Raw genomic sequence first — 10,196 nt, forward strand, 5'->3', positions numbered from 1 at the left:
ATGCTGTCACACACAGATGCTATTTGCCATCTTTCATGTTAAATGAAATCATTTTACTTGTTTTTATTTTTAAATAAAAAGGTTTTGGTTGGGATTGTTGCCTGAGTCAGTGCGCTGGGATGTTAAACGATGAGAAAATGTATAAAACCCAACAAGAAAATAAGGTCATATTCTGCTGCTTGTTTCCTGCTTTTGTTGTTGTTGGTGTTGTCGTGAAATGTGTCCATCAGAACCACAGATGTTTTGTGAAGAATCCAGAGCAATTAGCTCTGTATCCTGGGGGAGATGCACATTTTCTTCTGCGATAATTCACCAACTTCCTCAGACTGCTGATAAGGCCACATCCTGAAAATGCTGCATGTGCAGAAAGTCCCATCTGGTGGGGTCTGGAACGTCATGTTGGACTCCAGCGTCTCCTCAAAGACCTTTTTTATCAGGTTCACAGATAAAAACAAAGGTGTGCCTGCAGGTAAAGCTATGTGATGTTTGTATGTTTGGCAGATCAGACTTTACTGCCTGCATGTTTGGACAAGACGCCTCTCTGAGGGAGCTGTGTTTTAGGGGGCCACTCCAGTATTTATTTATTTTTAAACAACAGAACCAGGTTCATTAAACTCAAAGATGTGTTTTTAGCACAGGAAGTGGACATTTCCTTCATAAGGTTTGGGAGTCATCATATCATGCCTGTGCCTGTGTGTGCTGAAGAAAGATGCTGGGAACAGCTGAGTATGTGTGTGTGTGTGTGAGCAAGCCAGCACAGGTGAGTGTGTCCCAATCAAATTGTTTTTGCCCTCGACCAATCAGCAGCTGAGATGGCAGCATGACCAAATAAGGACGAGTGGGCTGAAGTCTGGCAAGGAGTGGAGGGGGGCATTAATGATGGGTGTGGTTGGAGAGTTGAGCAGAGGACTTGTGCCTCTCACACACACACACACACACACACACTGAAAACCTCAAAGGTTCAGGCTGCCATTGTTTTCTCTATTATTTGCATGTTTTATGAAAACATGGACTCATAAAATCCCTTACCAGCTCCTGATTTGGTTAATGCCACACAGGTTTGCCTGAAGTTCGACTTAAAGGCTTTGACACGCTGGAAGAGCTGGAGCAATCAGAGCAGATTAAAGTTACTCGGCAACAACGGCAAGTTTTGGTACCGGATCAATGAAAATTTGTGTGTGACTTTCAGCTACTACTAAAGCTACTAAACCTAATCACTTGTAGCTGTACATCCAATAATGACTTTGCTGGCGTTTCATCACAATCCATCCAGTGTTTCATAAGATATTTTGCTAACAGACAGAAAAAGGTTTACTCCAAAAGCTACTGACAAACTAAACAAAGACCCCATGCGATTGGACACGAGACGTTGGGGAGGAATCTCAGCTACTGCCACGCCAAGTTGTAGCTCAATATTTAAAATTAATCAACTTTTAGTTACTTTTGTGTTGGTCAGTTGGCTGTGGCGGCCATCTTGAATTGGCTTAATCTGTTGTAGATGCACTTTCAATCATTAAGTTTTGTGAGGTTCATTAAAATCAGTCCAGTGGTTCGTGATTTTTCTTTTGATAAAACAACAAACACAGACAAAGGCAAAACCATTGTCACCCACGCTAATCTATATTATAAAGATATATTATAATGGTTATCTATATTTGGCAAACTTGGATAAAAGAACCTAAACTGCATCCCTTTCTCCCACTCCATCATTGGCATAACACACGTGTACTGTTGAGCCATGGAGGTCAAAGGTTGAACCTGTTCACAAACAGGATGTGAGGCAATATCCTCTGATACTTTTAAAACATCCATTCAGAGAGTCCAGCTGGCTGACAATGTAGAGAAGGGAAAGAAGCGGGGAAGAGGAAAGCAACTGGTGGTGAAACAGTGCCGGGGGGGGGGGCAAGATGAGAAGGAAACGGGTGCGAAAGAAAAGAGAAACACAGGGCCACAAAGGAGACAGACAACCATTCACACCTAGTGCCAAGTTAGTTATAAGTTAACCTAACATACATGGTTTTGGTCTGTGGGAGGAAACCGTAGTACTTGGAGAAACCCCATGAAGGCCCCAGTCAGAGGCGACCCTGCAACCTTCTTGTTGTGAGGCGACAGCTCTAACCACTGCCCCACTGTGCCACCTCGACCTTATAATTTGCAGTTCTAAAAGAAGCTTGCACAAGCCCAAATATGTAACTGAGCAGGTTGTAAAGCCCCCCCTCCAGTCACACGAGACGGGATCTGTTAGAGTGTGGCTGGTAAATGGCAGCAAATTTGGAAAACCTCCTTCAGTGTGACGTTCAATCTAAGCTTTTCCCACCAGCATCCTGTTCCCATAATAAGACTACCAAATGTGCCCACAACTGCACCTCGCTCTGTGTTACTACGTGAATGCCTGAGCATCGGCAGACCGTGTTTATGCTGATGGTGCCGAGGCTGCTGAAGGTACCGGTCTGCCTGGTGTTGAATAAACTTCTGGACTGACTCGACGAGTGGATCAGGCATTCAGCAGCATCAACGTTACGTTCCTGTAGTAACATGGAGGTTTTTCAGTTGAGAAGAAGTCAAACTAAACAAACTGCGTCATGCAAAAATGTGTTGTTTTTTCAGAAAAAAGTTCTTTTATAAACTTGAAAAAAAAAACAATTTAAAACTGGCGCTCATTTGGCTCGCTATTGGCCGAGTTTGGAGGAAGACTTCTGCCCTTTTCTCCACAGTCTGTGCTCTGTGACTGATGTCAAATAGATACTACTGATAACTATTTGACAGAACATCAGTTCAGAAATGGCCAGACTATCCCTGGAATGACAATCTACATACCAGACCATGTGCTTGCAGTCTTCTTGATGCCAGGTCTTAAGACACAATGCAGGAGGACAGAGTGTTATAATAAATATAGAGCCTAATATTTGCGTCTGGACGCAACTGGAACATTCACAACATGTGTGGGTTCCCTGACCTACCCATAGGTTCCAAGATCAGGTCATGTGACATCTGTTCATCCCACATGCTGGCCAATTGCACAATATGACCATCAGGCCTCATCCAAACCCACAGTGTGACCACTTTCAAAGTCTGTCAAGTCCTGGCAGTTCCGTCTAATGTGTCTCCAAGACGTCCTCTGTATCTGGTGAGCTTCACTCGCTGTTTGACTGACTGTCAGATGCTCAGCTAACTATCTGGTAACACTTCCACTCCACTTCTGATGCCAACACTCATGCGCGCTGGTGCTTGTTCTAGACGTGCCAGCTTCTTGCAAATGTGATCATTTACATTCCCATCACTGGTTTGCATGCGGACCTAATTGCGCCTAAATCATACCAGTCCTTCCGGCTGTTAAACTTATTTTGTCAGTGAGTATGTAAAGATGACTGTGAAGAAACGCACCTATTGATGACACACGGGGTGCATATCAGGTAAAGGACTAGAGGAGGTGGATGTCATTACATCTACACACATATCCTTATTAGGCATTAGTTGATATTGGCATATGACTAAATCATATTTAAATGTTTGACCACACCTCAGCGGTTCTGAATTGACTTTACTCAATTATAGTAATGATAGTAAATCTGATCTACAGTTTTTTATTGTTACTGGTTCAAAAAAGCCTGGAATGGAAATGGTTTTGAAAGGATGTGTGAGGGATATTGATCACAGGGCCCAGGGCCCTATAATAGTGATGATCATAGGGTTTTATTTTAGAATGTACAGTAGAGCCTCTTCTTACAATTTCTTAATACTGTTTGGGCTCTGGACAATGTGGAGCTGTTTCTATAATAGGGGGACCAGAGAATATCCAATAGGGATGGTAAGATTAACTGGTTTGCATCAATCCATGGACATGCACGACATGCATTTTTAATGCAGCTTTAAATTTCTAGGATTTAGAAGGAAAATTCTAATTGCTCTGGATTTTACCACATTGTATTGATTAAATTCAACATTAATGTATTCATGCAAAAATAAAGCACATTATTGACCAAACAGCGTTTCATGTAGACCAAAACTAGTGTGGGTTTTAGTTGGTCCGCCAACCACAGAAATAACACGACATACTGCGTTCGTGTTCTCAGCACCAAGTCAAGCTTGTTCCCAGTGTGGGGTGGATTCTGTTATGATTTGGACTTTCTTCTGCACAGTTCCCTGAGATGACTTTTGTTCTGAACTGGCGCTATATAAATAAAGAGAATTTAGATTGATTCATGAACAGGATGTCAAGGCACAGTTCTGAGGAGGAGGGTACCTGGTTTGAGAACCTCAGGGCCTTGTCTCCATTTTTTCGTCCAGATGATGTAGTTTTGGTGGTACCTTCGACTCAAGACCTTCACGGTGCACACTCATCCCAGCAGCCGAGTGTGAAGCTGCTGGGATGAGAGTTAACTCCCATGGTTCTCAGCTGGAAAATGGTGCAAGGCACTCTCTGGATCAGGGATGAGTTGTTGCTTCAAGCAGAGGAGTTCAAGTATCTGGGAGTTTTGTTCACGAGTGATGCAGGATGGTACAGGAGATGGATCGAGGGATTGGGGTCTCGTCTATAGCAATGAGTGGGTAACTCTGATCTATTGAGGTTAAAGGATCTATGGTCATGAGTTATGACTCAAGACTGTTGAAACAAGATCCCAGATACAAGTGGCTGAAATGGGTGACTGGGCTCCGCCTTAGAGATAGGGTGAGGAGCTCCATCATCTGGGGGGAGCTCAGAGTACAGCTGCTGCTTCTCTGCATTGAAAGGAGTCAGCTGAGGTGGTTCAGGCATCTGATTGAGACGCTTCCTGGGTGCCTTCCTTTTGCAGACCCACAACTTACTAAAGAGATTATGTATCCTCTCTGGTCTGGGAACGCCTTGGGATCCCCCAAAGCTGACGAGGGACAGTGATGTCTTATTTTCTTGGTTTCCCTCCTAGATCTGTTGCCTCTGCAACCCAACCAGATAAGTGGAAGAAAATGGATGGATGGAACTTGGCTTTCATTTAATTTCATTAAGGTTCTTTTTATTCTATTTTGAATTTCCCTCTGTTAAACTTAATTCGGTCAGTTCAATTCATTTTATTTATCAGTGGTCAATGTGTAATAAATCTGTTTTTGTACTGTCTTTGTATTTGAAGTGAAATGATCACTGAGACACACACAATCTGATTTGTGTTAGAAATGACATTTAAAATACTTTGTCTTATCAACTGCACCCTTTCCATTTGCTACCATTATAATGGTAAACATGTAACAAACTGCATGTCTTTGGATTTAAAATTGAACCTGTAATTGTAATAAATGTATAATTGACTGTAACTGGACTGAAGTGGGTCTGATTACTTATAGTGTCTTGAGTTGACCTTTGTTATAATGGGCTTTATGTAAAACAAATAAAATTAAATCACTCGAATTGAAGTGATTATTACCATCAACTTAAATGTTTATTTCTGTAAAAGTTTCAGCTGAAGTGTAAAGTTTAACATTAGTTGAATTAAAGTAAATGATTGCTGTGCTGCATACCAATGGGTACCTGATGGGTAAACTGTCCAAACAAACATACACTTATTTACTGCATCCAGACATGTTTTTTACACAGTGTAACTTATTATATATATAAAATCATGTGTTTAAAGTTTTCACCCATCCTACCAAACTGACTAAATGTGCCATATTTTCGTTTATCCTCTCTATCTCTTTGTCCACACACAACACCAAAAAGCAGTGATTTGACGGCTAGTTTATTTGGCCTGCTGACATCTTATCAGTGTTATCACACAAGCTGCTCTGGGTCAATATCAGCTCACAAAATCCAAAGTTCCTCTACAATTGTGCTCACAAGGAAACACTGTAGTGGTTGTTTCAGTTGAACACTTGTTGGTGTTTGATGTTGCTCTCTGGCCAATCAATGCCCTGCATGTCAAATCTTCAGCTCGACTTGGCTCAGTTAGAACTTGGGATGGGGTGGTACTATGGGTGGGAACACACAGTGGAAAGAGTCTGAACCCGTGTTGAGTCAATTCAAGTAGGGCTGAGTCAAGCCCATGGAAAAGGCCAATGGCTTGACACAGGTTTGACTTTACCGTGTAGCATGAAGGGACCCTCTTCATTTATGACCCCTTACCTACACTCAGCTTTCCAGCAACTGCTCTGTCTAACAATTCATTCTGTCTGACTGAATCCTTGATTTTGTTTGGACAAGATTCTTCTTACGCTTCATTAAAAAAAAAAAAAAACACGATTTATACAAAGATGAAATCTGTTCTTTTTATTGTGAAATCTTTAGAAATGTGAAAAATGAATGTTGATGATGTCATGCATTAAATTCACTAACAAGAAATTTGTCAAATGGTTTAACTAACTGAATTGCTCTTACAGGAGACAGTCCAGTGATCTTGTCAACAGAACCTCCTTTGAACAGGAAGAGGTAAGCAGTCTGTGCAGGCTGACCTTGCCAGAATCCTGAGGGTCTGACAGTATTAAGATGTCTTGTTTGTTTTGTGTTGGTATAAATATTGTGCATTCCAAGGACAAATGGAATGCACCATCTTACCTGTTGCAGATAGCTCTTTGAACAGGCTTAGTTTATAGAAATAGTTTAATTCTGACTGGATCTACGAGCTAACAACTATTCCGAATGGGGCCAAGAACAAAAGTGGATTGCTGCCATCTTAAAGCAACTCTAACTGCAGTAGTTTCATCCATGTTGGTAAGAACATTTAGCAGCAGCAACAGCTAACTGTAGCACATTGACCACATATGATAATACTAGACCTTGTGTCCCTGACTTCTCTTTTGTTGGGAATTGAAGCCAACAGGACCCGGCTGCCATGTTGTATTTTTGCAAACAAAGTCTGCTCAGTTGGGATGTGAGGCTTTAGGTCCTGCCTACTCTCCCACATACCATCATGATGTTACATGACCTTCCTTTTCAGCATAAAATAACATTTTACAACTAAATGTATTAGAAAAATTAACATCTAAACAGCAAGATAAGAACTATGTCAAACAGCAATAGTGACAATGTAACAATATAGTATAATAATATAAAAATAACTATATATTTATACATAACAATATATTTCTCTTCATTCTGTGCATCCAAACAGTATCTCAACATGTTCTTTAACCGTGGCTGAACGGTACTATGTGTGTGACTGGATTACTGAGTTGCAAACTAACCAAAGTGAAAATAAAAGGTTGAGAACAGAGCATCCATACTGGATTGAGGTCTAGGCTGGTCAGGGACTTCAGACTTTCCAAATTTTGACTTTCATTTCGTTTTATTTGTTTAACTTGAAGCTCAGAAATGCAAGCTTCTAAGTACAGGTGGAACACAACATAATCTCTCCTAGCCTAAATTTCTCAGGTAAATAATCCAGCTTTCCGAAAAATAAACAAAACCCTCTGAACTCTGTCTACAATCTGGGTTTTGTTTTGATGGTGTGTTTCTTTTTGCATTTAGTGTTTTGTTTCTGGTTTGTTTTGGTTTTGGTTTATTGTCTTTGTTGTTTTCCTGTTTGTTGCCTGTTTATGTCATCATCCACTTGTCCTCAGTCAGCACTTTACCTGCCACGCCCATCTCCACCTGCCCGCAATTGCCATCACTCACCTGTGCCCACTTCCCATAATTATCCTCTGTCTTTTAAACCCGGTCATCTCCTCATTTACTCGCTGGTTCATTGTTTGCTTGTCGCTTCATGCGTTGTCTGGTTGTCCCTCTCATCTTGTGTCTCCGGTTTGTCTCTTGTCTCTAGCCTCCCATTGTTCTCGTTCCTTTTCTTGCCTCGCCTGGCCTTTTTGTCTTACTTAGGATTTTGTTACGTTTAGTTTTGCTGCCCCGTCAGCTTTTGTTTTAGTTTCTTTTAGTTTCAAATAAATTTTTCGTTTTTTTTGTTAGTAAGTCTGTGCTCTGGGTTTATCCCGTTCTCGACAGACATTACTTGTTTATTGCAATAGCACAAATGCTAACAAGTTGTTTTTTTTTTTTTTTAATTTAATTTAAATTAAATTTTTAATTTAATTTAATTTAATTTAAATTAAATTTTTAATTTAATTTAATTTCTCACTTTGAATTTAATGCCAGTAGCATGTTTGAGAAAAGACATCTCTAACACTAAGCTGCACGACCACTTCTTGAATTCTTCAAGATACATGTTTGGAAACTGGGAACAATCTTTTAATGTCACAACAGTGAATATGTTCCTCAAATCAAAATACACATAACACCTTGAGTCTAACTAATAAGAGGTTTAATCAGCTGTTTCAATCTTTTTGTTAAGAACATGTAAAACCCTTGCACTTGTTATGCTTTTAAGATGAATTATTTTGAGTCTGATTCTGTTTTGTACCAATATAAAATGAATATTGGGCTTACCAAGGCATCTATCTAAACCCTTACAAGTGGTTGTATGTTTTGTTTTAGACATTTCAATAAGTGTTTTTAATGAACTACAACCAAAAATATCAATGGATTAAGTAATAAAGAAAATGAAAGTTTTCAGTCGTCCTCTAAATGTTTAATCGTCAAATGTCAATGCGGTAGACACAAACGTGTTGCTTTAAATCAACATATATTACGAGACAGATTATTTTTCTCCAGTGTCTTCCTGATTAATACCAGCCATAATCAGAAAACAATACAGCCATCAGTGTGTTGTCTTTTGTATCCAGTTAAAGGGATTTCCCAGTGCGACTGAGAAGCGTTTCTAATGAAGCTCTGTATCAGGTGCTCATTCAAACTTCACCATAGGTGTTGCACTGAGATTCATTCAAATGGCAAAGAGTACCACCTGAACGCCTGAAAGCTCTCAGTTCGAGCTCAGACGCTGTGCTCGAGAAAGTAGTTGCCTTCTAGAAAGTGCTTTGATTTCTGCCGCGGTGCAGGAATTTTCTCTGACAAGAATCAGCACATCACTTCAGAGAGAGAGGGAGGAAAATGAGAGGAGAAGAAACTGAAAAGGTATGAAAAAGGCAGAATACGAGGAGGAGGAGGAGGAGGAATTCCTGCGTGTACAGACTGGCAGGACAACTGGAGCTCTGACAGCTCACACATTGAGTTACACTCACTGCTACGACAGAACAAGGAATACTGTACGATCTGTAAAGGATACGTTTAACTTTATGTTTCACTGTAAAGCCCGTTTGTGTCAGTGTTCTTTTAGCACGGTATCATTTCGCAGGTAGAACCGGTCAGTGTGTTAGTATGACCCCACTGTGTCACACGGCTCATGTCCTGATGTGTTTCCTGCTGTTCCTGAGTGGAGGTGGGTGAGGCAGGCGCTCAAAAACAAAATGTTATTGAGCAATTAGGTGCATTGTTCAAAGAGTTTATAGATGTGTCAAAATGTATTTTTCTCCATCTTGGCCTGAGTGAGCAAAAAAAAAAAAAAGAAAAAGTGCAGTACAAATCCAAAAGCATTAAAAGTTTAAATATTTGTCATTTCGTAAATTATAATGTAGGTCCTCTCAGCCTCCTAAGTGAAAAATGCAGCAATTTTCAAGTGGGGTTCCATGGAAAGGTTGGGAGCAAGTAATATCTTACCTGCTGCAGATCAGCAGTTTGAACAAAAATACTGTTATCTTAAGATGACACCAATCCTAAAAAGTTCATAAAAATCCATGCAAAGGCTTTTTTTTCATAAATGTTTACACTGTCGTGAATTTGTTTATATGGGGTTTAACACACAGTTTCATGGGTTTTAACTCAGAGGTTATTTTTCGATTGAATATAGCAGCAGGACGTACACTACACTGCTAAAAGTATTCACTCACTCACCCATCCAAATCATTAAATTCAGGTGTCTCAATCCCTTCCACGACCACAGGTGTATAAAATCAAACCCCTCGGCATGAAGGCAGCTTCTACAAACATGTGAAAGAATGGGTCGCTCTCAGGAGCTCAGTGAATTCCAGCGTGGTACCATGATAGGATGCTACCTGTGCAGTGAGTCCAGTCCTGAAATTTCCTCCCTACTAAATATTCCACAGTCAGCTGTTAGTGGTTTTATAACTAAGTGGAGGGGATTGGGAACGACAGCAACTCAGCCATGAACTGGTAGGCCACAGAGCGGGCTCAGAGGATGCCAACGATCTGCAGAGTCAACAGCTGCAGACCTCCAAACATCATGCAGCCTTCAGATCAGCTCAGGAACAGAGCAGAGAGAGCTTCATGGAATGGGTTTCCATGGCTGAGCAGCTGCATCCAAGCCTTATATCACCAAAGGCAA

This window comes from Kryptolebias marmoratus, linkage group LG9 (assembly GCF_001649575.2).
Source record: "Kryptolebias marmoratus isolate JLee-2015 linkage group LG9, ASM164957v2, whole genome shotgun sequence".
In the NCBI taxonomy this organism is placed as follows: Eukaryota; Metazoa; Chordata; class Actinopteri; order Cyprinodontiformes; family Rivulidae; genus Kryptolebias; species Kryptolebias marmoratus.